The following is a 27,977-nucleotide window of genomic DNA, read 5'->3' as shown; positions in this document are numbered from 1 at the left end:
TGTCAACAATAAATTCGGTGTGTAAATGTGGAACATACGTGTCGGGGTAATTCGTTGTTTGCTTTGCTTATCAGTAAATAACAAACTCCTGGCAAATAAATAAGAACAACAAGGGAGCAGGTGGGTCTTGGGGGGCTCTTTTGCACTGTTGGTACTCGGTCATGTTGCTAAGTTACAGTAGCTCCTGGCTCCTACTTTAGAGAGCAGAAGTTATATTTAAATGTAGAACAAGCACAATACCAGGGACTCCCAAAACTGCTCTGGAAGTGGCCAGAATACAGGAAGGATTGTGAATGCTGACCAAAGAGCAGCCCTGAAAATCTCTTGTCTCACACATTCACATTTCACCTAGAGATGTGCAGGTTATTTAATTTTTGTAACATGCCTTATAAGCAGTAAGCAGCAAGGATAAACTGGATTGGATGGCACCTGCCTGTCACTCACAGAGTGTGGCCCAAAGAGCTTGAGAAAAACAGTGACATTGACTTTTTGCACAGCCAGAGTGTGGCAGGACAAGGGGGAACACTTTTACACTAAAAAAGGGAATCTTTAGATTAGATATTAAGAAGAAATTCCTTGCTGTGAGGGTGATGAGGCCCTGGCACAGGTTGTTCAGAGGAGCTGTGGCTGCCCCAGCCCTAGAAGTGTCCAAGTCCATGCTGGATGGGGCTTGGAGCAGCCTGGTCTGGAGAGTGGCATTCCTGCCCATGGAAAGGGGCTGGAATTAGATGATCTATAAGGCCCTTTCCAATTCAACCCCCTCTCCAATTTTTTGAAAATGTAGAAATGATCATGACTAGAAGTAACAACTTTGAGGTTAACCTCCCTGGAGAGAATATTCCCAGAATAGAATATATTTCCTTACTGAAAACTTAGTTCTTTGCATTACTAGTAAAAGTTTTTTATTCCTCCTGTTGCAACAGGGGATTTCATTATCACTGTTATGATGAGAACAAGCAGTAACACTTCCTTCCCTAAGCAGGAATTCTGTACATACTGAGAAGTCACCTGGCATGGTCCTCACCAATCTTTCTCATAAACCAAAAGAGAAACTGAGTGGTTTTACTTAGACTCCAGTTGCTCTGTGGCATTATGAAGGCTGAAGCTCTGAACTGAAAAATGGAATCGGCTTTCATACTGAATTTGGAATATACAGTCAGTTTTTTATTGATATTTCAGTTTGTGAGAGGAAAACATCATTTTCCTGCTGGTTAGAAGTTGCTCTCCACCATCTGTTGCTGGGCAATGTGAGCCCTTTGGAAGGGCTGGAGTTCAACTCCACTTGGCTTCAGGTTTAACCTGCCTCTCTAGTGGAAGAGAGGAGTCCAGGGGCTCAGATGGTGGGAGCATATGACTTAAAGCTGTTGGGGGACATTGAGGGCGGCCTGAGTCCAGGGAGATGAGCACAGGGGTAGCTTAATGCAGAAAATTGCAAAGTAATGTGTTTTGGCAGCAAATTCTCTATGCCAGTGCCATGAGTTCATATGGGGCAGTGGGAGGGTAAGAGTGGCTTTGTAGCAGAGGATTGAAACCCAAAGAGAGATGTATGAAACCAGTGAATCTACAGGAAAAAAAAAGAGAAGTTCTGGCCTTTAGTTAAGCTTCTGATTTATACAGTTTAACAGTTTCCAGGTGGGGAGATAAACCCAAAGTACTCTACTCAATATACTACTGGGCAGAACTGGGCAGTTTTGGTAGATCCCAATGCAGCAGGAGGTGACTTGATATTGTGTTCTCTAATCTGAGTTTTTCTACCTGGAGATATTTTTCCATCCAATCTTTCCTTTCCCTGCTGAAAAGGGTCCTGGACCCACTGCATGGTGTTTTTTTAAAAGTTCACAGAGATGTCTCAGCTCTGCTTCTGATGAAGTTCATAGGTGTCCTATTCCTGGTTTGTCCATGCAAGAAAAATGCTTTTCTCTGCTTGTGGGGAAGTTGATAAAACTTTTTTTTCTGGATAACTTAGTTTTCTCACAGACTGAATTGTCTAAATTATAGATTCTTATCTGTAAGTGAAAAAAGTCTGTGAACCTCACAGACCTGGCAGGGAGAAGCAGCAAGCCCCAGGACATTTGTCTAAGGGTAAAACCAGAAGAACTGTAAAGATGACACTCATACTAAGCATCTCCCTGGCCAATGGTTGCAGGTCTAGGCTGACTGGCACTGGGACTACCTGAGGCACTTGTCCCTTCTGCCTCCAGGATCCAGCTGGGATGTCTGATTCATCCCTTCAGGCTGAGCCAGAACCAGCCAGCTCTGAAAAATGGATTTCAAGGGGATTTCTCTTGTCTTGGCATGGCACTCTGCAGGACAGCCAGCCCTCTGAAATCATCATAACTGTGCCCACACTTCTCAGAGGAGGCTGTGCTGGGTTTCAAGCCTCCCCTGGGATCTGAGCTGCTTATGCAGAGTGACATGGCTTTGGAGATGTCCTTTCTTAGAACAGATGAAGTCAATGGGAGGTCTGCAGAAAAGAGCTTTTGAAAGTCAGTGAATGCAAGGAGGAAGTGAAAACTTTCCATATTTAATTTTCTATCTTAGCCTGCCTTTCTGGAATCTAAGATGATTACATGTGTGCTCAGATTTATAGGTAAGGCTCCAAAATGCAGGCAGAGGGTCTGGTCAGGTCTCAGTCCCTCTCTGCTCATCTCCTTTGGGAGAATACAAACAAAAACGAGAGCAGCAGGGCTGCCTTGGGTGAACTTTGGGGACACTCTGGCCAAAGCCAGGTCAACATTTTCTTTCCTCTTTCTTCTTTTTCTTTTTCTTTAGAGCAGAGAGAAATTCTTAATTCTTACCCCTCCTGCAGAAGTGCTCATGGAGGTTTGTTAAACATGAGGCACAGCTCTCTGTTCTCAGTGATTCAAGAGCAGACCCATCTTAGAGCTCCTGCCATCTGTCACTTGTCACCAGCACTGTCCCTCCAGGCAGAGCTGTGGTGGGACAGTGCTGCAGCAGCCAGTTGTAGGGCTGTGAGTGGAGAGGCAATGCAGAAGGGTGATTATTCACTGCTTTTCACAATAAGGGAACTAGGGAGCATCTGAATCTCACAGCAGGTTAAAAACTCAGAAGAAGCATTATTTCCACATCGTGCATAACTGAACTGTGGAGTTTGTTACCGTGTGATTTGGTGGGGATAAAAGGTTTGGATGGCTTCCAAAAGCCATTAGGAAGCATTATGGAAGGGAATTGCAGTGTCTGGTAAATCACAGCGATGAAGAAAAGTCTGAGGCTGTAACTCCTCCCAGTTCCTCACCATGGAAGGGTCAGTTTAGACCTTTTCTCCACCATTCTGCCATGGCTGACAGGTGCTGTGTTAGAACTCAAGAACACAAAAACCAGTTCAACAATTTCCATGTTTCTTATGCTGGCTTTAAAGCCAGAAGCTTTGTGGGTTTGAGAAGATTTTGAACTCCTTTTGATATCCAATATTAGTTCAAAAAATGACCAAAAAGAACAAAGAGAGAAGGGACAGTATATGCATGAAGGATTTATTATCATCATTTGCTATGGAACACTGTGGCAAACCATTTAGTTCAGCACTCAGTTTGTAAAATAACATCTGTGTGACCATGGAATCTCTGTATTGAAGGATTTTACAACTGAAGTAGTCACACATGGTGGTGAGAACAGCCACAAAGGCATTGCAGCCTGCTGGTCACTGGCCATGAAGAAGATGGGGAGCTGGCCTTGCTTATCCTGCCAGCCCAAAGCCTCTGCTAGCAGGGATCTCAGGCTTCTTCATGCAGCAGCAGCAGTTTCTAGAGAGGCTTGGTTTGTCAGACATCCGAGGTAAAACACAAAAGCCTCAACCGAATGAAAGAGCTTAAAATGAACATCTTCATCTTTGTGGTGAGCTGAGCCCATGCATGTGTGCAGTTACTGCAGATCACCAAGGGGTGAGAATTCATTGCACTGCAGCACCTTGGTCCTGCTTGTGAGCCCTTGAGCTTCCCATTTTCCTGCAAGGGACTTCATTCACTGCTGAGCTCAGACTCCTCTTTGTCTTGCAGTGACCAGCTCCACTGGTCTTTTATGCTCTTCTCTCCCTTTTCCTGCAATTCCTGCGACATTTGTCTGAAACACACATCAAATTCCAGCATCAGGGTATAGAAACCAGTAGATGTTGTTGTTCTTGACCTTTTTTTGGAACCTCACAAGAAGCAGCCCTGGAGCTCTTTCCTCTGCAGAACCCTGACCCATTTATGACAGATGCTTCATAGGTGCCAACATTCAGGTTTCCCACCTTGGGAAAGAGCAAAGGTCTGTGCTCATTCAGCCCTGTGGAGGGTTAATTATTCTTTTGCTTAAAAAAGCATTCAGCTGCCCTTAGGTATAGGAATTTATTTAAGCCTTATCTGCATAATTATCATGTTTATTGCTCAACACAGCTGGATGGATATGAAGCGTATGCAGCTTTTGATACACACTTTATGTCAGAACCATTACAAGGGAAAATGATCATTCTCTTATAGCCCCAGCAAAGAGACTGGCAGTAACAGTTAGTTTTCTGACTTGAAAAAACAAATCCTAGGACCAAATTTATTGGGCCTATTTACATATTTTTGATGCTAAAGCTCTTCCTCCTTTTATGGACATACGTGCTGTGGAGATGAACAGCCTGGATTTTGAAGGGTGATTGGTGACCTGAGATGTTTTTGCTTAACAGACTCAAATTGCAGAGAGGAAGGAACTGCATCACATAAGAGTCATTCACCTCTTTCAGGGACTCCTGTCAGGCACCCAAAATCCCTGTTTGTCTTCAGAAATCTTACCCACTTGTGACATTTTCATTATTGAGTTATTAACATAGAAAACTCTGGAATAGCCAGAAAAATGTAGAGAGCATTTTGAGATATAATTTCTTTTTAAAAATTGATCTTGTAAGATGACTGTTTTTCTATTGGAAGCCTTAGTATGTTGTATCCTTTACAGATAAACAATCATGAGGCACTGATGGGTATTTCTGTAATTGTAACGGGGTGCAAGCATTTAAATAGTCCAGCGTTGACCCATTCATTATAGAATGCTTCTTATTTCAAATTCAGATTACTGCAGGAGGCAGCACACTGCAGTCTGAGGGTTTCTTGGTGCAGCCTGCAGTTTACAGAAGTCTTGCAAATACCTGCATCGCACAACCCTGGGGCAGCAGCTGCCTCCTACACTGCTGTGACTGCCAGCAACCCAAAATAACACTGAAAATAAATATGAGATGCACACAAATGCAAGCTATGGCAGGAAAGGCATCCATGAAAACCCCTTTTTTCTTTCTTAAGTGGGGGGCTGTGGGGTGCTCTACTGGAAAAAAATAACATTTAGCATCATTTGGACAAAGCTAATATTATCATAGAGTGATTTGGGTTGGAAGGGACTTTAAAAGTAATCTAATTCCAGCCCCCTGCCTTAGGTAGGGACACCTTCCACTAGATCAGGTTGCTCAGAACCTCATCCAGCCTGACCTTGAACATTTTCAGTGATGGAGCATCCCCAGTTTTTCTGGGCAACCCGTACCAGGACCTCACCATCCTCACAGTGACCAATTTCCTCATCATGTCTTATCTAAACCTGCCAGTCTGAACAATTTCCCCTTGTTCTATCCTGAGATGTCCTTGTAAAAAGTCCCTCTCCAGCTCTCCTGGAGCCTTCTCTTCTCCAGGTGAACACTCCCAGCTCTCCCAGCCAGGAGCAGGGGGGTCCAGTCCTCAGAGCATCTCTTGGTCTCCTCAGGACTTGCTCCAGCAGGTCCAGCAGGTCATGTTGAGTTTCTCATAAACCAACCCCCCCAAGTCCTTCTCCTCAGGGCTGCTCTGAATTCATTCCCTGCCCAGGTTGTATTTGGGCTTGGAATTGCCCTGGCCTCTGTGCAGAACCTTGCCATGCTGCAGCTGATGCCAGACACCCATAAACTGTTGTTAACAGATCAAGGAAGAGTCACAGCTGATGTTAGTTACTTAAAATTTTATTTGCCTCTAATTTGTTTTCATAAAAACACTCTAGTCCATTTGGCTTTTGTATTATGACAGATCACCAGGTAACATCTGATCACAGCAGCTGGGTTATGAAATGGGAATATAAAAGACCTTAAAAAAGTAGCATTTCAGCTACTATCACCTTCATCAGTGATGTGAGGACTATTTACTTTAAAGCCCAGAATTTGTGTGCTAGGAGTAGGTACCAGTCAGTCTGTTATCATTAATGGAGTGCTAACTACTTCTATCTTCTGTTTATTTGTTAGTTATACAAATGAACCTTTTAGTTGTGGCTGGCAAGAAGATGAACATGGTGAAGTGACAGGATGGAACTTTTGCATAAAAGCCAAATTAGCTGGAAGGGAGGGAGGCAAACACCCATCAGTTACGACTTCTCTCCTTCGCTGTGCTGATCTCCCCATGTTCCACAGATGATAAATTACCTATCACTTCCTTGCATTGGGAGGCATCTCTTCCCATGCTAACTTCTTGCCCCTACTCCTCAGTTACCCAGCTACCTTCTCCTTTGGTCTAATCAATATCTCTAGTCTGATAAATTGCTTCTGACTTGCTTACTCTGTAGAAGAGTGTGTGTGTGTAACTTCCAACTGTATGAGCTGTCTTAAAAGTTATGTTATCCATTCCTACAAACATTACCTGGCTCTCAGCTACTGTGTTGTTCACATAAAATAGGGGGTGTCATTATGGTACAAAATACTGATCAGACTAAAAGGCTGCTCAGCAGGAGGTACCTCCTCAAGCTCATAAATCCCTTTGGCAGTGAGAAGACTTCCTCGGCCATAGCACAAAAATTTATTTGCCCTTTGTTTTCCAGATTGTGAAATTTGGGTGAAGAATATAGAAAACATTTGATTAGCATTTTCTCTCCTGAACAGTTTTCCAATGCAAAGCCATTTCAGAACTGAGCAGTTGTTTAATCTTTCCTGTTTCTGGTCTACAGTTCTGCAGATCAGCACAAAGTGTGAACAATTTGTTGGATGTGCCAGAGGATCAGTGTCAAACTCAGGAGTCTGAGCCTTGGAGGTGACCTTTAGACTGGAGCTGAAGGATACAGTGCTCTCAAGTGTATTTAAAAGGTGTTTAAATTGTTCCTGACGGTGGCCAGGTGGGGCTGGGCATGGGGAGCAAAGCACATCAGCTCTGAGGGCACCACGGATCCTCTGCCAAAGGGGCACATGAGAGTTCTTGTATGTTTGGCAGCAGGATTTAACAAGGTTTACAAATGCACAACTAAGCTTTGTCATGTAAACACTTTTCTCAATGGGTTTTTTTTTCAAGAACGTTTCTCAATCTTTTTTTCTCAACTTTTACTGAAAATTTTCTTGCTGTTATTCGGATTCCAAAGTCTTGGGATGAGAAGTTGGTGAAATGTTTTCATTACTCTTAACAGACTGGCCATGGTGTGAAGAGTAATGGGAGAGACTTTACTCAGCATTTAACAGAACTATTTTCCCAACTTGCCTTGTTAAATTACCATCACACACAGCACTTTAGGGGCATTGATTAGCTTAGAGGGGTCTCCAGTTTATTAAAACATCTTCTCTTCTGTGGCTACACTTCAGCATGTTTCCTCACCATGGGATAAACAAACCTTTCCACAGGTGATCAGTACAACATATGGCCTCAAATTAGGAAGCAGTGAGAGCTGGCCATTTCCCTTCCTGAGCAGTGCCTTGCTCCAAATGAGGCGTCACTGGAGCGAGAGCAGCCCCGTGGAGAGGCAGAGGGGCTGAGTTCCTCAGATTGCTTTGGTTTCATTTCCTGTTGTGTCCTTTGCTGCAGGGAGAAATAGGTGATGTCTTGAGAGCTCAGGCTGTGGCTGAGACTGTGCTACAAGCCTTGCTGGCTGAATGCCCTAGAGGGGAGACTTCATGGAAATGCCTCTTTTGAACCTCTGGAGTGCTGGAGCCTGGAATTCCTTGTGAGAAGTTGCTGGGTGAAAGTAGTGTTCAGATTGCTCAGAACAAAAAAAAAGAAACATGGAAGATGGGAAGAGTGAAGACCATAAAAGTTTCACATAAGCAATGAAAAGTCTGGTTCCTTGGGAACTATTGAAATATAAACTTCTGAGGCATTTAAGACATGGTTCTCTACTATCTACATTCCCAAGCAGAGATTCCCTCTTCCCTTTAAAGCCTGAACTACAATCCTCTGACAGCCCAGATTAAATTCAGCAGGGCCATGTAGTATTACATCATGTCATGTTGAGTTTTTCCCCACTGCCTGGTACTAACAGGAGGTGACATTGCCTGAGTGAGCTAACGTAGCTAAAGTAGCTGTGATGAACTGAAGTCAAGAGTGAAAAAAGTTAAGCAAAGAAAAAAAAACCCACATACTCTTGGTTTTTGAAAATGCAGGATATTGCTGAATTATTAGCAGAGATTTCAGCAATTTTTCTGGAGAGGGGCTAACTAACCAAAATCAATTTCTGGCTTTTCAGGGTTTATTATCCTAAAGTATTTGATAATGGCTTATAGAGTATTCTTAAATATTCAGCTTGCTTTCTATTTTTCGCAGTTAGTTTCTGAAGACATATGTTATGATTTCTGCACCTTGGTCAACTAAAAATAAACAAGGGATTTAAGGTTATTTCTGCTAATTGCAGATTTCTTCCTAAGAAAACCCTCTTGACCCGTGGTGGCTGAATTGAACACAAAAAGGCCTTCAGGAAGAATTTGTTGGTGCTGTTATCAAAAATGTCTTGAAATCCCATGTTAATTCCAACAACTTTTGGGGAAACAACAGCACTATGGGCTCTTTAGAGAAGCAATCTATTAATTTCTGCTTTAGGAACAATGATTCATAAAACTCCATGTTCATAAAACTCCAGCTGCCACCAGCCCCCAGCAGCTCCTGAGGGACTGTGTCCAGTGCCAGAGTTTTGAGCTCAGTCTCACTGATGTCACCTTGCACCCTTTTGCTGTGCCCCAAACCTCACCCCAGATTAGCCAAAGTGCAGGTAGTGAAGATGCTCCTTTGACATTTTTGTTCAAGCAGAGGGTCTGTTTGATTCAGAGCAGAGAAATTAATTCAGATATCCCCTTGGCTGGACAGTGTGTTGGGCTAGGTTACCTCTCTGCTACACCAAGCAATATTTACTTATTTACTAGTAAATTTAAAAGAAGATAGAGATGTATTTTTGTGAGGTGATCTAAATGTCATATCTCATTTAAGTGGAATTCTGCTCTGAAGAGGGTTTTTAAATGTGGAAAAATCAGCTTTTGGCCACTTCAGGGTGGTTAAAGCTGTCTGTCTTGACCACTGCCTCTCTATAGAACATGGGAAATCTCTCTTAATTAAGGGCTTGTCTAAGCTGATTTATCTCCAAGAAATTTTGAATCAGTCTTCTAATAAAAAGCCCACTGTCCTTTTATATTAAAAATGAATTCCTTGCAAGTCCCATTATTCTGAATTCATATTACCTTTTATGTGTTACTACACTTTCCCAATGAGACACTGCTACGTGGAGAACACCTTTAATTTCAGATATCTCCCTTCATTTTCATTGACATATTCCTGATAAAGCGCTCAGAGAAAAGCAACAAAGTACTTATGAGCGCAAGTAAATGAAATTACACAGAAAAATTAAGATCATACAGTGTGGTATCTGAGGAAAGAATTATTAAGTGGAAGGAAACAGTGAAGAAGGTCTTAGAAATACCTAAGAAATATGAGCTTTGAGACAGAGGAATTATTTACAGGTAGAAAGTTTAAGGGAGAGTAATGTAATGAAATGAAGGAAAAGTTGTTTCAAATATCAGCCAAACTTCTGACAGTGAGAATTCTTGTGTTCTATAGTCTCCCTGGGCAAGTGGCAGTAGTTCAGTGTCTGGTATGATTAAAGCTATTCCAGATGAGATATTAAAAAATTAATAATAAGAAACAACTCTCAAGTGACAGGAAGATGGACTGGAAGACCCAAGCTGCTGCTATTAATATCAAGTTCCTGTGTAATCACTCCACATATATAGAGCCCAGGAAAAGAGATGTTTTTCTGTATTCATGCAAGGCTAAGTGGTTTGACTATTACTGTGTAGTTATCGTGTCTGGGCTGGGATGAAAGGAGAGCTGGAACCTCAGGTGGCCTGAGCTCTGAGCTTAGAGATCCAGAGCTGGGAGCAGCTATGTGTGCTGGCTGTGGTGTCTGAAATGCTTCTGTGAGAAAATGTAGAACAACAAATGTAGTAATCTGTCATTCTTCTGGATGTCTGAATAAGTGATTTCTCAGGAAACTGCTAACCAAAACCTTCAAAACCTTGCTTTATTTCCACCACCTCTGCAGAAATAGAACTTGTTGGGTGGCACGGCTTGTGACATATGACAAACTTAAGTGGCTTGTGCAAGGCAGAGTTGAGTTTACAGCAAGGGCAGTGTATAAACCCTGACCTTGAATCCTTCTTGCAGCAGCTGGGCTCTGATGTAGTGGCTGGGAGTTTGCTGGGCCCAGTGTTCAGTGGCAAAAACCTGCTAACACCCAGAGAATGGGGCAGTGGGGATCCCCACACAGCTTTTACAGGGAGCACACTCCAGCCCCTCCAGGGAGCACTGGTCCTTCCTGCTGGGGCTGTTGCAGAGCTGTCATTGCCATGGTCCTGGCGTGCAGTATCTGCTGGTCAGTGCCGTGGGCAGCAGCACCTGGTGCAGTCTGTGTCCCTGCTGTGACCTCCAGCCACCTCCTCTGACACTGCTCCCTGCTCTGAATCCCCCTGTGCCTCCTGGCCCCTTGCCCTGCCCTCTGTGACCCTCCCTGCCACCTAATAAAATTCAGAAGACACTAGAACTCCTTCTGAAGAGCTGTTTCATTGCTCTCCCTGCCAGCTAACAGCAGGTCTCAGCAGTCAAGGTCCCTGGAGGGTCAGTCCTGCCTTCAACATTGTTAGAGTGGACAAGGAGAAACTTTTCCCATCCAGAACAGAGGGATGTTTGTGTTGTCTCAGCTGAAGGTTGTAAGAGACTGACAGAGAGATGGAGACTCCAGACAGCTCCTAAAATGCTGTTTATTGCACAGACAAGGTTCCAGCAGTTGGGGCTTGTGGGTGAGCCTAGAGCTGCTGGCCATAGGCAAGCCCTGTGTCCTGAAGCCCAACTCTATTCATGTTACAAAGCATTCTATCTCTTTCTCTGCCGTGCATCTTATTACATAACAACCAATCAGCATCATACACAATACCTTTTACATTACATATAACCTATCAAGACTGCTAAAATTACCATATTATGTTAGTGAGTAGCCAGTCATCTGAGTTAGTAGTTACATGTCAAACTTTGAGACTTGTTTTGCAGTGGAAGTGTCTTCTAGCTTTGGTAAAAAAAACCTTTCTATCTGCCTAATCTTTTTTGACTGGGAGAAAACATGCCTTATTTGAAGAAGACTTAACATTTTGTTTGAAGGCTACTTAGTTTTTGGACTTTAGTCATAAAACTCCTTGCAACTTGACCAAACCTTTGTTCTCTCAGCTGTTTCAGCAACAACTGGCCCTAAAAGCATCTTTTATATATCAAAACTTGCTTTCATTTCTATAGAACCTTCTGTATATCTGTGAAAGTTTTCTGTTAAATCGTCATCCTTCCCAACAGAAGGCAGCATCTCCAACTCCTTCCAAGGAAGGCAAGGACTAGGAGAGGTCTGGGGAAGCCCAGAGTTAAAGCTGGGATCCTGCTGGTCCCAGCCTGCCCAGGGGATGAGCCTGCCACTCTCCTGGCTGGTGCAGAATTTCAGGCAAGGGCATTTGAATCAATATTTCATTCAGTGTAACTGCTCTGACTTAACCTTATTGTAACCTTAGCATGACTGCAGAGGCTGCTGGTGTGAAGAGATCCCAGTGGGGGTTTAAACCTGTCCGCATGGGAGAGCTCATTTTATAAATATAAATATAAATACAAGCTGTGCAGGCAGCTTGCTCGGGAGCTACGTAAAATATTCAGCAGTAAGCAGCACCTGTGATCTGAGGAGAGCACTGCAGGGTGATAAAATGGCTTTGGAGAGGTCAGCAGCTGTGACTGCATCACTCCAGGGTCCCCACTCGGGGTGTCCCCCCATGCTGGCAGGGACCACTCCTGCCTGAGTGCAGCAGCAGATTTTGGAGGCAGGCGAGCTGATGCTGTCAGAACAAATGATGCCAGGTTCAGTCCTCCAACCCGGCCACCCAACAGTCCTCAAGTTCTCATCTGAACCTGAAAGACCCTCAAGGAATCCTTGTGCAGCTCCCATGGAGCACAAGTTCAAGCTCTAAAGTGAACTCATTTGAAAATTCTTTTGCATGTTCTTTTTTCCCCTTCCTATTTTACCTTTTCCCCTGGTACTCCCTGAGCTGATGCTGCTATCCTGATTTAGTCCCGAACTAGTAATTTCACACCTGCTGTTGTCTCACCGGCCTTTTGTTATATTTTGACTAAAAAATGTCAATTATGGACAACATTATTTGCATTGCTGAAGAGATTTGCACAGCGCTCTAAATTTCCCATGTGTACAATTCTTTTAATTAAATTTGCATTTTCGTTGCATCTTTCCCAGGGTTTTGGCTGGTAGCACTAGTCTGTAAGTGATGAAGCTCCAGTTTTTCAGGATTGTGAAAGGATTTCTGCTAACAGGTACATTTTCCATGTTAAGCTATCAATTTTGTGAGATGATCATTAGGAAGTGATAGTCTCTTTTGGAGGTTGTACGAGTCAGTAATTTTGGAAGTTGTGACTTGGCTGTTTCCATATTGCTGAGTTTCAAATTTGGGTTTTGCTGAGCAATAAGTTTTGGTTTTGCCAAGTTGTGACCTACAAAAAACAGCGAGTTGTGCAATCACAACTTGCTGAGAGCTGGAGATATCCGTGGTGCTGGGGGTTCTGAGGGACAGTGATAAAGTTGTTCTGTTTAGGCTTTTAAATGTGCTTCCAAATAGGTCTCAGAATAATTGCTATGTTAACAAAACATGGAGCCACAAATTCTTTCTTTTAAGTGTGTAACTTCTCTTCTAAGGAGAGTATCTGTCCCTGGAGACACCTCTGTCCTTGTCTTTCCCTGGGAAAGGAAATAACTGCATTGATTTCAAGGGATTCTGGATTTGGCTTCATAAGGATCTTCTGCATTTTATATGATTTTAGTCACCTCTTTTGTAGGTGGTGACCTAAACAGCCCCCTGACCATTCACAGGGAATGCTGGTGCTCAGCCCTTCTCACAAGCTGATTTTAACATTGCTTCAATTTTCTCTTGGAAATATCCACTTTAAGAGCACAGGTGAATGGTGAGCATCCAGGGCTAGAGAGTGCTGGAGTTCTCAAATGGTCCTGGTGCCAGCCAAATGGACTGGATAATCCAATTATTTTCAATTACAATCCCAATCCTTTCCTTAATGTTTTCCTATGCTGATATCTGTGTGGGTAATGCACCCAGCTCTGGCTTTATGATCCCCCTTGTTGCAACGTGCTGTGCTTAATTACTTTGCCTCTGTAACAAACAGACATTCGGAACAATTAGACAATAATATGGAAGCAGGAAAGGAAAATAGCTCAATATACTTTCATTTTAATTATGCTGATAGTGCACCCCATGGTTTTGAATCAATGCTGGAATAATGTTCTTTTGATAGTCTTCAATAACTTTAAACGACATCTAATAAATTTGTATTTTTATGTGAAGTTTAGAAGGAAAAATCCCTTGTCGTTGATTTTATTTTAAATGGAAAATCACAACTCCCATGATTTGTACACTTGTGTTCTAATTGAATGTCCATCCCCATTGAACAAATCACTTAAACACCTTAATTACTCTACCTGAAGGGATTACACTTCAAGTACATGTTTAGTACTTTCCTGAGTTGCTGCAAAAACAACCCTCTTGTGTTTTAGAAATTGGTGACATAAGAAAAATTATATTTAGGGCACTTTGTTCCTATACACTATCAAAAACTTCTGTGTATATATATATTTTTAAAAGCTAAAGCTGGCAATAGGCAGAATAGACTTTTTTGCAAGTAAGAAGGAAGGCTGGTGTCATAAAATGAATGCCCATCAACTTTGTTCTTTAAAATTAAATTAATCTAATTTGGGAAAAGCTGCTACCAAGGCATGCTGACACTAACACACAATTTTGCTGTGTTGTGCTGCACAGCCTCAGGTGTATATTTAGCTACCAACACTTTTTCCACCAATACCCCTTTACTAGAACAAGCAGCACTAAACCAGTCAGTTTTCACAATGTTTTGCCTATTAAAATAAGACACTTCTTTTCTTACTGTTTTGGACTGCACAATTTTTTACAATTTTTTTTTTGGAAAAAGAGTTTCAGCAGAGGTTTTACAAACAATTTTAAAGTGTCTATATAAGCATGGGCAGGATGCACAGTCAGCTTAGATTTTTTAAAAAGCCAGTGAATGATGTGTAGCAGCCTTTGAAAAAAGGTCTCATGCCAGTGTGTGACATTGTCTATCATATAAAGAAGGTTCCAAAGTTATTGCCCACTGCTGAAAACCTTGGCTGAAGCCCTCACTGTGCTAGATCAGGCTAAATCCACATGATTATTTCTATTGTTGCTCAGAATTGTGGTTTGACTTGCTCTTCTCCAAAACTGAGTGTAACAGCACTGCTGCTGAGATGGATATAGCTTGTCAAATGGTTTTACAAACATTCATGTGTTGTGCTAACCTTTGTATCAGCTGAACACAGATCCCAGAATTGCATTCCTGCTGGAACCCCCAGACCGACTCCTCAGTACTTGGCTTTGTCCATAGGATCCCTTGAGCAAAAGTTTTGGAAGGAAACCCAGAGATCTGCTGGATTTACAGAGATTGGGAGGACAAACTGCTGCTTTCCAGGCTCAAAGCGGTTTTGTGCTAAGCAGCAGGTACAGCTGTCAGGGGGAAACATTACTTGGTATCACCTGAGTTTCTCAAGCACAGCATTAATGAAGTGCTTCCTGTGATATGGAGCATTTATGGATAATATTTGTGGAGTAATTGCTGTGCAATCACTGCTCCACTGCCAAAGATTTCAGTCACTTGCTATGAATCCTGCAGTAAAAATCCTATTATGAACAGTGCAATGAAAACATCACAAGTGTTTGGGAAAATGGTGTGAGGTCAGTTGGTTTGATTTGACTTGATGTGGGTATCCAATAGAGTGCAATGCCTGGTGTTGAGAGCATTTTCATTTCAAATCTGAAAAGTGGGAAGCTTGTCAGAAAAAAAAAAAAAGATTGGGAAGCTTGAATGCAATTACCAGTATTTGTGTTATCTAGAAAGGAACAAGAACCTGTTGTCCTTTGGGTGACTCCATGGGTTGTGCTCTCTTGGAAAAGGAACAAAAAAATCTTGGTCCAAAATACCAGTAATTATTTTTCTTGTTACATGGCTGGTTTTTTATAAACATTCTTATCCTTTTCTTGAGAGATGCAGTCTTTTCTTTTTGTTTGTGAAATTACATTCCTGATGGCAAATCCAACTAATCTTTTCTCTGAGTTTTCACCTAACATAGAAAAATCTTATATCTAATCTAAATCCAATAGCTTATATTTTTGATTTTGCTTATCTAATATTGAAGAGTGTCCCATTGTATTTAATTTTAGCTCTGAGAGGTCATTGCTTTCTTCTGCCTGGTGATAAATATTTGCTCTTTGATGCTTCCCTGTGGGATACCCCTTCATCATAATTTTAGCATGTGTGATATAATTTTTGATGACTTCCACTCAAAGGCAGTGAGAAAAGGGATCAATTGGCAGCTGCCTCTTGTAACTTTTAGAAAGCTGAGCCATGGTGTGGTTTCCCTGCTGTTCTGCAAGCTCTGCTCTTTCCCAAGTCCCTGTGCTGAGTCACCAAAAGCAGGATCTCACAGTGCACCTTTTGCATTCTGTCTACATTCCTGACCTACCTGATATCCCTAAACTGAGCTGGCAGAGGAGCCAGCTGATTGTTTCTCATGAAGGTTCTGAAAATGCTCAGCCGTGTTTGGAGGAATTTGCTGTAAGGTGGCTGCAACTTTCTCTGACCTTTAATATAATATATTTGGTTTCCTCCCACCAAGGTTCTCAGTCAGCAAAAGAACTATTCTTACTGGGCTGATTAACCTGAGGAAGTGGCTCTCTTAGAGGAGGGTGGAAGTTAGGTGAGAGACTTCTTTGGCAGAGGGAATTGGGCAGAGATGAAGCAGCCCAAGACTGGATGGTGTGAAATGAATTTTAATGGGAATGGATATTTTGGTCCAATGTCTGTGGCAAAACATCTCCTTTGACATCACATTCAGTGCCTTCCCCTGAGCTCTCCACATGGTCAGCAAGGTCTGGTTTTCCATCCAGGATGGCTGGGGCTGGATGTCTTGGCCTGCAGGGGCACTCCAGAATCGTAGTGGGAGTTTTTGTTCAGAGGAGCAAAACCTAAATGCTATCAATGCTGTCCTTCCCGTTAACATTCATCCTTGTGGAACTGATTTCTCCCTTGGCTTCTTTCACTTTTTCACCTCCTTTACAAAAACTTGAGTCCATCCAGAGGAGTCCTTGCTTTGGGGATGCTGTGGCTCTGTGTGTGGGACACATAGTAAGTAAGCAAGAAAATTAGAGCCTGAAAAATATTCCAGGCTGGAGCTTTTCAGCTCTGTTCCCAGCCGATAAGCTGGTCCAGCTCAAGGCTAGGGAGAATTTCTCCCAGGGTGATAATTTGGTCAAAATAAAAAGGAATTAATAACAAGATAGAACACCTGTTGTGGTGTGTGCCCAGGCCCTGGCAATGGGGTGTCTTCTCTCTGAACCAATCACCTTTTCTCTGCTCTTGGAGTTGCAGTCATGCTATAAAACCAAGTGTGTTTCTGAATAAACTTGGCTCTTTCTTCCTGTCATGAAAGACCATGTAGCTGTGCATCTTATTTCTGCCACACTTAAAGGGTTAAAACCCCTTTCCACGGCCACACTCTGTGTGATGTGGGGGTGTCGTGGGGGATGCATTTTGGGTTTGCTGCTTTCTGACCTGCCAGCACTGAGTGACTCAGTCATCCAGAGTGCCAGGCTGGCTCTGCATGTGCACAGCAGCTTCTCTGAGAGTGGGTGTGGTATTCCACTGAGACTTTTTTTTTTTCCTTCGCAATTTCTTTCCTTTTCTTGATGTGCTTGACCAATTTCCAGGGGCTCCCTTCTTAAAGAAAGCAATTGGAGAGTCTTGCTCCACAATGACCTGGAAATGTTCTTATCACTAATATTTTCTTTATAAATGTTGTTTCTGAAGCCTTATAATCTAGTGTTCAACCCAGCCAAGGAGCTAGAAACATCAATTTTTGCATTTCTGTGATAGTTCTGTTGTAAGCCAGTGTTCCTATAGCATTGGTAGAATTCCAGTGAGGATTTGTGCATTGTGTTTGGGGGGACTGCTTGATTCTTCCCTTCACTGATCTACTTTTTTTATCAATATTTGTCACACTCCAGCAATGTTATATTTGCTCTTTCTGCAGAACATCAACTTCTGGTCTGAAAATTCTGTATTTTAGTCTCCACTGAGGTAAGGAATGGATTTCCTTTTGTATAGCCAGGATCTTCACAGATATCCTCTCTCTGTCACTTGGAGGAATCTAATAGCTTAAGCAGCTCATTAGCAGAGTTCCACAGCTCTATTATTTCCTGTTGGCAGAAGGGGCACTAGAAGAAGTATTAAACACTTTCTTCACCCTTTGCCTTTGGTACATCCACAGAAACAAGCTTATATTCATCTTTTTGTGCTGAGAAAACTGGCATTTTTATTCAAAACAGGGAAGAGCTTTTGCATTCAGTGGATGCAGAGTTGGGTGAGATAAGGTGTATAACATGAACTTGCAGGAATCAATTCCGTGGGTGAAGAAGAATCAATGACCCCAAACGTAACTAAAAATAAGTGTAGTGCTCTTTGAAGTGTTTGCAGTGTCACTCTGGAGTAGCTTTGAATACAGTGCAGGTTGGATGCTGTCAGCTCCACACCACCACATGATCCAGAGAGAAATTGTATTTCATACATAGGCAAGGATTCCTGTGGCTTTAGGTAAAGACTTTGTAGCTAAGTTGGCAAAAATTATGTGGAAAAATGCGATGTTCCATAGCTGATTAGCTCTGGAAAACATGACAGTAGAGTCAAGACGTGGGATCCTTTGGAAACAAATGAGCCTAAATTTTATTGAAAATTATTGATTTTCATGGTCAGAGGTTAACGAGGTTTGTCTTTCATTTAGCTCCCCAGCTCTTGGGAGAATAATGAAATTGCCTGAAGATACAGACCATTCAATTAAAATCAACAGATGAGTCAAGCATATTAGAGTTGATTTCTGGTACTCTATCAATTTCTTGCACATTTTACTATCTTGGGCTTTTGAAGAAGTGTGTGAAGGGACATTTTTTGAAATGCATGGCATCTATCAGTTTGTTTTCTATATATATATGAGCCTCTGATGCCTGAGTGATAGAAATGCACCCTAAGAGAAAATTATGTGCATTAGACTGGCAGAGCAGGATTGATTAGATAAGAGTGCTGGGGAGAGGGGATGCATATAGAAGAGAATAAGGCAGGGAAAAAATATCAGAAGATGGCAAGATTATTTTTCTTTTCCTTACTTAAAAATTTCATTATCAGTTTCTCTAGTACACTAGACAGAGCTAAAACATGCCTTTCATCCTTTGCTGTTTAATTTCTGGTATTGTATGAATACACACAAAAAAATAGGAGTGCCTGAGGGCTGCAACACTGATGCTTTCCTCCTCTCTCTGCATCTCATTCCAGTAGCCTTTTTTCCCCACAAACTTGGAGGATCTTAATACTTAAGAGATCCCTGCACCTCTGGCAAACCTGGGGAAAGCAGGTCATAGGCCCTTTGTGAGAGAAGATGGTGCAGTTTTCACCTTCTCAGTGCTGGATAAAGTCATTTCTGTGTGGAGAGGGAACTACTCAGCCTTCCAGCTGGCTCTGTATTCCTTCAGGCTCCCAAATACTGAGGGAATCCCTGCCTGCCTCTCTGTGGAAGCTGCATTTCATGTTCTTCTCTCTCAGCTGGATCAAGAGCCAGAGATGCTGGTGGGATTCCAGGGGGAGCCTGGGGGCTCAGCAAGGCACACCACGTGAAGTGTTCCAGCTGCTTCTGCTCAGGAAAGCCGCTTTTTTTACCCAGAAATAACTTCCATCCCGCTTCCCACACTGCTGTTTTCCCAGCAAAATTTGAGAGTCTGCTGAAAACTGCAGAGCTGTCACTGCCACAAAGAAGAGGAAGCTGAAAGTAAAGCCTGGCTTTTTCCTCCTTTCATTTCTCTTCCTGTGTTGACTCCAGACCATTTCAGAATAAAATGAGAAGAAAGTAAAGACAAAAACAAATGCCTTTTGACCTATTTTTACCCTGTCAATATAGTTCATTGCCCAGGGAAGGGGAAGATGTGGCTAAAATGCCCTTTTGGTCTACTCCAGCTGGATTAGACACACAACTCCAGCCAACCCAAGCAATTAGCATGTACTTGATGAGTTTCAAAGCTTCAGGCTTTCCTAGGTGCTCTTTTCAGAACAAGAAGAAATGCACTGGAGCTCTGAGATTGCAGTGATCTGTGCACAGGGGTGTCCTGGCCACACAGAGATCACAGAGGCTGAAGTTACCCTGAGGGTTTCAGGAATACAAATGCATTGGTGAACTATTGCAGCAGATTTGCTATTTGTTCTTTGCCAAAATAAATAAGTGTGGGTATCTATGTAAAATATATTTCTTCTGTATTTCTCTTATTTTATTCCTCTGTTTTGAAAGTGCAGCAAGTAATTTTCTACCTCAACTGTGGCTGACTCCATTCTGCCAAAGCACGGTGGCACATAATTGTTATCCTCTTGTGTATGAACTGAGGTCTCTCAGAAAGAATCGATTTGTTAAGTAGTTGATAAAAAAGGAACCAAGGGGAAATGTAGCCTTAGTAGGTGAAATTAGTTACTCTGTGGTGGTTATTCACAGATGCAGAGCAGAGTTACTGACCAAGAGGAGTTTAAAAGTGGGTGCCAGTAAAATCTCAGTGCTTGCTCAATGCCCCGGTGGCATTTTGGCTGGCGGAAATGCAGAACAAGCTCCTGGGTGAATTTATAAAGGCAAATATTTGGACAAAGAAATTTAATGAGAGCCTATGGGGCTTAGTAAATGAGGCTTGTGGTGGTTTGAAGGGATTGTTGAACACGCTGGTCCCCAAGGAACTCTGCCTCTCCCTCCCTCTTTTTAGTTCTTGTGCATCTTCCTTGCATAATGGGGCCAAACCACTCTGCAAGTTTGGTTTAACAAATCCCAGAGTTCTGCTGTCCCGAGGGGAAAAGGTGAGTGGGAGAGCTCAGTCTCACCTTGGCATGTGCCTGAGGTGGGACCTCCACCCTGTAGCACACTGTGAGTAAATGGCCAGGAGGTGACTTGGCACCAGAAGTGTGGAAGGTGCTGAGCGGGAAGCACTGATGTGTGCAGGTGCAGGCCCAGCATTGTTCAGCCCAGCAAGGTGGCTCTGAGGGCCAGCACAGACAGCTGATGTCTCTGCAGCCTTCCTGACCTTTTGCACAAAGGAGTAGGGAAGGTGCCAAATGACTGCAGCCTGGTTTTTGTCCTCTCTGTGGGCAAAGGCAGCAAAGAGGATGGTTTCCTCTGAAACCAAGCTGATTTCTTCACAAAAGGCTGCAGGAAAGCCAAAAAAATGGCACAAGATCTTTAGAACTTAAAATTCCAGTCCTGTGGGATACCAGAAGTTGTCTGATAACCAATGAGAGAATCCTTAGCCCAAATTAGACTGGAGTGTCTAATATTTTGCTTTTCTCTTTTTATGCTGATGACCTATGCTACATGGGCCAAATTTTTCTTTGATGCAAGGCACTCCATCATAAAGCTTATAGACATGAAGTTGGGCTGTGGGACAAACCAGGGTCATGTCAGGGACATGCAGGCCACCAGGATGGTGGCTCTCCTCGGTGCTCTATCTGTTAATAACAGATTGCTGAGTGATGCTGCTGCCTGCAAAATAGAGGATTTCTGTTAGAATCTGCATCTGTTGCAAAGTAGTTTTTAAGAGAGGTGTCTCTTTGAGTGCACTTGGTTCCTGTCAAATGCTCCCTATTATGGAGTGGGTGATTTTTCATGCCAAGTGAAATATTCACCGTTTTTCAGTTTGAAACCTTCCCAGAACAGGACATGTCCATTATTCTTCAGAGAGACCCAGAAAGATTTATCTGGAAGCACAGGCAGCAGGCAGTGACATGTGTGATGTCACATGTGTGCAGTGAATGTGAGACCAGGCAAAAACACCTGCAGAACATTTTGGGCACAGGGTTGAGGACATGGCTCAGTCCCAGCCTTACTGCTGGGAAGGTTCTGCCCTTCACACCCTGTCCCTTGATGATGTTCATTAAACTGTCACCTTTTTGGGAGAGTTCAGAAAGGTTTGATACAATTTTCCACAGAAATTACTATTTTGAGGGTTTTCCCTTTTTGTTTTGTTCAGCTTCAATGGTGCTGGTGTGGTCCAAAAGTTGGATTTCCATATATATCCTGCTCAGGCACCCCCTGACTGATCATGACCTACAAGGAAACAAAATTTAATTAGTCTCTCAGAAGCACCAAGAGCTGAAGTTGTTATTGCTATCTGGTTTTGTTTCTAGGGTGTCCACAGCAGCAGAACATTGCAAAAAATCAGCATTCGTGCTCTAGCCTTCAACAGTTGCTCTGTGTGAATATCATGAGTGCTATTTCATCATCATGAAGATTAACCAAACGAAATAGAAAGGTCAAACAGTAAAAAACAATTAGATGAGCATTTCCATCTACTGAAAAAATCAATCAAGAATGAAATTTGGTTTTCCAGTTCCAGTGACCTCAAATGCATTTGAATGTGTATCTCTGAGGAGCTGAAAAGACAAACTGCTCATGTCCCTCCCCTCCAACAAAACACGTTTAGGGAGCAATGGAGAAGTGATTGGTTTATTTCAGAAGTTCCAAGCACCAACAGCTTCTACTCAGCTCAGAAGGGGCTTCTTGGATGGCTTTGAGCTACGAGTTTGTACTTTCCATGGTTTGCTGGCATATTTTGAAGTTACCCTTGCACTGTGGTGTTGGCTGTAGCTGGGAGGGTCTGTGTGGGTTTTCTCTGCATGGGTTTTCTCTGCAGCACTGAAGAGAATAACCAGAATATATCTTTAGGAAGGAATATAGACAGCAGGGCATGTGTAAAGCAATCCTCCTTCTCCCATCTGCTTCTGCCTGGGGCCCAAGCTCGGTGCTTTAGGAGCACTGTATTTATTGCTCCTGCTAGACCTGTCCTCCATAAAGGCACACACACCCTTTTGGAACCTTCTTGTCCTCTTTTGCCTCATCCAGGTGCATTGATGGTGCTCTGCATTTGTTTCTTTAAACCTTCCTGCCAATCCCTTGTGGCTCTCTAGCCCTTGTGCTTTCTGTTGAGGGTTGGTCTGAGTTTCAGTGGGAGCTAAGCAAAGGCTGCAGCACCCATACACTGAATGGCAGTGGCCAGTGTTGAGCCTATTGATGGCATAAATGGGTGCTTTTCCCAGCATTCAGTCCTTTCATCAGCAAAACTGGATTTCCTCTTCCATTTCATCATCCACTTCCTGAGTACTGCGAGTTCCTTATGCAACAGTTCATGGTCTGCTTTGGATTTGATTATCCTGAATGATTTTGTATCACCTGCAGAACTTTGTCTTTTCACTATTCATCTGTTTTTCCGGATCATTTATGAATACAAGTGTACATTTTCTAGTTCTTAATGATCTACCTTCAGAAACATTGATTTCTGCCTCTGAAATTTGCCTTTTTCAAAAGCATTACAGAATTCAATAAGAATTGAGAACCTTCACAGAATCCTTTTGGGGCTGTTTCATGAAATACATATATTCAGTAGCAAAAACCATCAAATACCACCACTTCTGAGCAACTGCCCTATAATTTTTTTGATGGAGAAGAGCTACATGTGTGGAAGAGGTTGATATTGAATGTGTTTAGTGGTGAATAAAAGCGACTGCATAAAAGTGAAAAGATTTTTTTTTTTCAACTTCCCAACTCCTGTTAGTGGGAAAACAGCCTGAAATTTAGGACCACAAAACTTTCCACCTGTATGTTTACTGGTTTAGATTAGAGGGATTTTTATTTACATTCAGTTTGACAGAGTTATGCTCTCTTATCAAAGCAGTAAAACCTCTGTCCCTAAGCTTGGCAGAAATAAGCACTCTGGTTTTACTGAGCTGTCCAGCTTTGCTAGAACATAGTGTCTAAATGCATAGTTTTTAAATAAAAGGTACAAAATTTATGGCCAAAATAGTTATTTCCTCAGGGATAAAATTGTTTGGAGCTTCTTTTCCTGCTCCCAGGAAGATGTGGTCATTCACCTTTCTGGCTATGTGCCACGACTGCGATGTCTCCTCCATGTGTCCAGACTTGTGAGACTACAGAATCTGAGTCTTGAAGCCACCAAATCCAGGATTAAGGCCCTAAATTGTTCATTACTTACATGTTTCCTATTAGATGTTATCACCCTGAATTACAATTTATCTTCATTGTGGATGACAAAAGAGGAAAACAAGGACTAAAGTGTCTTTGTGGAACTACTGTGAAAATCACCCTGGATTTATCCAGATAGCTACAAAATAACAACTGGTATTTTCTTGTGTTTCCTTCATTAACTTCTGTTTCTGTACCTTTGTTCCAATCAGATTTTCAGTTTTGTCACTGTGCATGTTCTTCCTTGTGCTTGAGAATCACAAACTGTTTTTTTTTTTTAAACTTTTTCCACATACCACCATTGATAAACTCTAGGTCAGCTGCTCACTTCGACACTCTTGTAAAGAAAACCTGAGTTCTGGTGTCATTGAGCCAGTGGTTGGGTGACAATCATGGTTAATGCTGTGCCTATTTCAGGAGTGTCAAGGACACTTGTCTGGATCACACCACAATAAACCTACTTTTACCAGATTAAACCCTATTCAATCCCTACTGCAGAGCAGTTTACTACAGATGCAGCCCATTCAGACATGGCACCCAAGTCTTGAATTAATTTTTATAACTTACAGTATTAGTTCAAAAGACTGAAAAATATAAAAGTGATATGTCAGCATTCCCTAGCTATTTAACAATCCACTACTGTGGTTTAAAATAGCTTATTTGAGGCTTCATTTCACTGTTCCTCAAACAGATGAGCAGCATTAGCTCTTGTAACTGTTACTGCCTAAAGAATCCAAGAACAGCAGTAACCAGACACAAGCAATAATTTTTCCTCTCGTGTAGCTGATTATTTCAGTGTGTCTCAGGTTTTTAGAGCAGACAGTTGCAAGAGGACTGTGAAACATGAATGCTTTCATAGTATGCATAATATAAAAGAATATAAGAGTCAATGACCAAGGGACAGCTGCCTCACTGAGGGCAGTCACAGTTCCTGTGCTGGGAAAGTCAGGCTGGAATTTTACCCTGCAAGTTTAGCATGGGAGCTGTGTTTTACCATTAACACCTTGGCTCCATCAGCTGAGAGTGAATCAATTCTGCATTAGCTCTTTCCAGAGCTCAGAGCAGTTTTCTGGGGAGTCATAGTCCTGGAGAAGCAAACTTCAGGCTCAATCGGATTACCATGCAGTCCATCCACCAGAACAGTAATTACACCATGGTGATTCTGCCTTTCCTCTAATCCTGTTTTCCATTCTGTAACTCAGCTATCTTCTTTTTTTTAAAATTTATTTTTATTTGAAGTTATTTCTGATTTAATTTGCTATGCTTATTGCATCCTGCTGCCCTGTCCTGAGTGGGGCAGAGCTGTTGTTTCCTACCTGAGATCCAGCAATGGGAGGTGGGGCAGTAAGATTTTTCTCTCTGAAAACTCACAACATGCCTCCTGTGCTGCTTTGCTCGTTCAGATGCAGAGCTCTCAGAGCTGTGGTGCACGGCTGAACACGTCCAAGCACTTCCCAAAAGAAGTGTCAGGGATGGTGACACTGCCACTGGACTTTGATAATGCTCACTGGGAAAGCTGCAGCAAATGACATCGGTGTGTGTGTGCCAGTCTGAGGTGACACATCTCTGGCTTTAGGACATCAGCGCCATCTAGTCAGCTGGGGAGTTGGGTGCAAAATCCTTTTAAACAAAGGTGACACTTCTGGCACCAGCTGTGACAGCTGACCTTTCCTCAGATCATTGCACTCCTAATGGATCTCTTAACATGAGCGGCAGTGACACATGACAGAATTCCTCAGGCGTTCAGACACCCCGCACAAGTCCATTAGATGTTCCAGTTTACTGTCAGCTGCAGTCAAATCCTGCAGCTGCTGGGGGAACAGGGCACTGCTGCAGGTGATGGCAAGAATATGTCACCAAACCAGTGCTGTGCTCAGTCCGGGCACTGGCACTGTCAAGTGCTCTCAGGCGGAGAAATGTCCCTTTCAGGATTGGAAGGGACAGGCGTGCGAGAGCAGCTGAGGTGGAGACAGAGTTATTCCTTGGTTTGTGTCTCAGAGATGTTTGTTGGATCACAGAAATGTGGAGTTTTTGAGCTTTTTGAGCTTCCAGGCACAGACCCCCAGAAAACACTGCTCTGGAGCTGAAACCTTGGAGAAGGCTTGTAAATATGGATAGTGAGTTAGAAATCACAAATGTGTAGTGGGTTAGATGTTTGTATTTTCACTTGGTGATGGGTTTTAAATTTGAGGTTTTTATAGTATAGTGGTGGATATGGGACAAGATGGAGAATTTAGGGTGGAGTCTTTTCTTTGTTCATCTTCTTCTTTTTCCATCTTCTTCACGGAATTCAGGTAGTGGTCGTTGATTGGTCAGTCTATTGTCACTCTAAGAGTCATGGGAATCTATTATTGGGTCAAAAGGATAAATAATGTAGGTGTTAAACTTTTATTGGTTTGTTTAGCTTTAAAAGGCCTTGAAGCAGGCTCAGCTGTGGCCATTTTCCCCACTTCTAACAAGGAGCTAGAGGTGCTGTCGTACTTTCTGTAATGCTGTTGCACTTTTTGGAGAGCCCAGATCAGATACTGCTCTGGAAGGCCATGGAACAGGACTCTGTGGCTCAGAGAGCTCACAGGGCAGGCATGTGGCTGAGTGAATGTCAGTGCACAGGGTGTGTGCTTGGGGCATTGGCTTGGGCCATGGCACTGCCCTGTGCTCCTGCCAGAGCATTGTTTGCATGGCTAAAACTTAAACATGTTCTGCTGGTGAAGTTGAGCTGTATTTCACCTTAACGCCATTGGAAAAACTGTTCTGTGATTCTTTGGCTCCTGGCTATAAAATCCTCCCTGCTTGCAAAGGGATCTCGTGGATTTACTTGTGGTTTACTGGTGCTGGGTTGGACTTGATGGTTTTAAAAGACTTTTCCAACTTACACAATTCTATGACTTCAGCTTCTCAGTGGAGCCAACATAGGAGGCCTCTCCTCTTGCCTTTGGGGGTCCTCCTTCAGCACATCCTGCTCATCTCCTGTCCAGCAGCAGACACTGATTAATTAGATCATAGTCATGGGCACTATTTTTCAGTATTGCTTAAAATCTTTTCCAAGATATACAGTAGGTCATACCGATTGAAATAATTCATCCACTTGCTTTGGGTTACATTGTGGTGGGTTTAGGAACAGGACAGTGATGGGTTGTTTTATCCAGCCCTTCAAGGAGCTTTCTACATGCTTTCTACACCTTTGTAAATATTGCTGTTGGCAGGGCTGGGGGTTGTGGTTGAAGCAAACCTTTTTGATATTTAATTATCGCCTACTTCAGTGAAACTGTGAACTTTATAGATCCAGAGATCCCCAGGACCACATGTAACTGATTTAGTTAATCAATTAGCTTTTATGAAATTAATCTTCCTGGATTAAGTGGGAAGCCCTGTTGTGGGCTGCACAAATTAGGGAGTGCTGCTTGTACCATGACTCTCCTCAGACTATGGTCAAAGCTCAGGGGATATTTTAAGAATCTTATTTTTAAGTCTTAAGTACTATTTGTGGCATGAGTAAGAGAATATTTTTTCATAACCTGTCAGCTTCCTGAATAACAGGAGCAGCATGGATGAGAAATGAGTCCAGTTAATGAATCACAGGAACTGGAAAGGGGCTGAAATTTGGGCTGCCCTTCACAAGTACACTCTTTAAATTGTAGACAATATTTATAATGCACGCATTTTCCCTGGGTATTACCTGGGGATAAAATAAGTGTAATTTCAGACTTGTGCTTACGAAATTCAGTTTCTGGAGCAGATAGCAATGAGAGCAAAGTCCTCCTGCCTTCCCCTGCTGCCAGCCATGCATCTCCTTTCCCTATAGCTTTAATATTAATGCCATCTCACAGTGAGTTGTATCTGTCTGATGTAACTAAAAACAAGCTCTGCAAAATAAATTCAGCTTTCATTCAGTGTGCAGCTAGCCCTGGAGAAGTGAAGGGTATGAGCTGCTTGTCACTGAGAGTGAGCAGGGAGAGAGACAGGGCAGCCCCTTCTGGTCATCACACAGATTGTAGATAATCTGCTGTGGAGTTTCACCTGAACTTCAAGGAGTTATTTGGGGATTCTTGGAAAAATATGGGCCCCTTTCTTTGAAGTTTAGGGACTGCTCTTGGAGTTTTTTAAGTGAAAACGTGATAATGTCTGTAGTATAATATACTTCTGCCACAATAAATACGAGTAACTCCTTCCACTATAAATGCATTAAAAGGCTCGTACAGGCAAAATAAACCTTCTTGTGTTCCAGTAAGGAAAGTGGGAGAGAAACCCTATAAAATCTTTTGTAGAGTTTATTTTTTGATTCTTCTCAATAGAAACTGCCTCTGCATTGCTGCAATTCCTGCAAAAGGCCAAGTGCCTCTTGCTTTTGGTGGGGTGGGCGTGAACATGCTGCACTCCTGGAGTGCACAAGGTGAACACAGCAATGATTCCTAAAGTAGTTTGAAAGCCATGAAGAGAGTTCTGGTAAATCTAGATCAGGTGCTAAGAATTGATGGTGCTACCTGTCTGCCCTTTGAGTCTACAGGCATTAGGGAATTTCTCTAAATGAAATATGTTCACTTCATATC

This window comes from Sturnus vulgaris, chromosome 15, assembly GCF_052056855.1.
Source record: "Sturnus vulgaris isolate bStuVul1 chromosome 15, bStuVul1.hap1, whole genome shotgun sequence".
NCBI lineage: Eukaryota > Metazoa > Chordata > Aves > Passeriformes > Sturnidae > Sturnus > Sturnus vulgaris.
Note: the sequence above shows the minus strand (reverse complement) of the source record.